The sequence below is a fragment of the Octopus bimaculoides genome, chromosome 19 (genome assembly GCF_001194135.2).
Source record: "Octopus bimaculoides isolate UCB-OBI-ISO-001 chromosome 19, ASM119413v2, whole genome shotgun sequence".
NCBI lineage: Eukaryota > Metazoa > Mollusca > Cephalopoda > Octopoda > Octopodidae > Octopus > Octopus bimaculoides.
The window spans coordinates 14,334,943-14,336,981 of record NC_068999.1 but is presented as its reverse complement, the minus strand read 5'-3'; the positions used below and the strand labels follow the sequence as shown (position 1 = coordinate 14,336,981).

Here is a 2,039-nt window from a genome sequence, read left to right as displayed (position 1 = left end):
ATATATATATATGCATATATGCATCTATATATAGATGCATATATGTATATATGTATGTACTTATATATATATAAATAAGGATAATATCGATATTTAAATATCGATTTTATCAAGTGAACAGCATGGGAAAAAAACATCAAAGGTAATAATTATTTAAAATTATAATTTAGCGTATCTTAGAGATACCGCCAAGCTGAAAATAGCAGCCAAATCTTGATTCTAAACCACCATAAAATGTTCATACATCACCCTCTTTGAGTCACTTCATGAATACTCACAATGATATCCAATTTGTAGTCGGTGATTTTATCAAAATGGGTATCCCATAATATTTTAATTACTAAAATCTTTACAAAGGAATGTCATCCAAAGAAAAGTAAGATGTACGTTCATATAAATTCTATTTCAAAACCTGAATATGTAAACTTGACTCCATTGCTAACATTCCTAAATATAAATCTTGTAAAATTGCAAAGATTTCCTCTCTCGCATGATTATATTTATGAGAGTCTCGCCCTGGGTGATACGTCCACTATCGTATTCTGAAGCATTTCATGAGAAATAACTTACTTAAATTTAGGAAGAATTCTAATATATTGAAATGGATGCATCACTATATTGGCTGTTTATAATATGATTCAAACAAATAATGAAAAAAGGAATATAAATCAATATTGTATAGGAAGCGTAATATTTACCATTGAAACTAATGGAATGTAAATTTGTTTATTTGCAATGCTTATTCCATTTGTGTGAGCATTTATCTGTCAAAATCATTGGTTAGCAAACATCTGCTACATTATCATTAGAAGTATAGTTCACGTATCTTTAAAATTACTAATCTATCATTTTTTGTCACGTGTATAATTTTTTCCTGTTTTGAATTTGAAGCACGTTATATACTGGCTTCAGGTAAAGTTATTTGTGCTATTTATACTTATATAATCTTGGTACTTGGATATTCAGATAAATTATCGGCCAGAATTGGCCAAGTCTCTGACCAACTTATTTGTACCTCCTGGAATAAATATTTAATGATGTTTCATATTGCATTCGTTCTTTAGGCACCATAAACTAATCGAGTAAAATGTTATATATCCCGGTTTAGTTGTTTATCTGTAATAATTTCTTATTCCATATATTCGTCAAGGAACCTTTTGAATCTTATGAGATATTTTTCATATCTTGTGTGAAGCGGCTTGATGTTAGATAGGTGAACTTTCTCTTCGTATCGTGATGTGACACAATCGAGGTATTTGAAGAGGATGAATAGCGTGCGGATAAAACCTTTGAAGAATCCTGCTCTCTCTTCATAAGATATTTTGTCATACATCAGAAAACTTCATTCCAAATTATGGAATGCTATTTAAATATTTCTCTCAGCGCTGAAACGAGAGACAAAAAACATTGAAATTTTTAAATAAGAAGTTAAAATCAGGAAGTACATTTTGCAAGTAACGAAATGCAGTAAATAGTATTGTCCATGATATTTTCATGACAGTTGTTTAACAGTTAACTATTTGACATTTATAAATTAATTGATTTTCGGAACTATTTAATAATCAATATTACCATGAAATGCTGATAAGGAAAAGCGATGCCATTTATGGAAAGACTCACATATATGTTAAAATCACAATATATTAAAATTGGTCATTCAACGTTTAAATTGTGTATACAGTGCTATTTAATCAAGGGATTTATTTAAAGTCTATAGCAATGTGCACAAACTCTATACTGGGAATGACCAATTTTAAATACTTTTGGATTTTACTCACAGGATATTGAAATCTTATATCTATACCATTTTGCCTAAATAATGGATCTACAAATGCAATATTCCTACATATCTCACATCTATTCTCAATCATCCACTTCACTCTCCATTTCGTATCTTATCTAAATTAAATTAACTATTGCTTAACCATTTTCTCACACCGTCTCAGATGAAGACGTATAATACATATCATGGAAACAGCTGTAACACCTATTTATAAATGTTCTAAAATTTTCAGTCTTGTTTTTTTTTTAAATGTCAT

At 29.0% G+C, this 2,039-nt stretch overlaps 1 long non-coding RNA gene across 1 annotated transcript in view; it reads right to left on the bottom strand.

The window, feature by feature from the left end:
* LOC128250088 (uncharacterized) overlaps positions 1-2,039 on the bottom strand; it is a 135,579-nt gene that overhangs the window by 77,559 nt on the left and 55,981 nt on the right. The window contains exon 3 of the long non-coding RNA XR_008266212.1: positions 699-1,385. This is a non-coding gene — a long non-coding RNA (uncharacterized LOC128250088). The remainder of the gene's footprint in view (positions 1-698; positions 1,386-2,039) is intronic.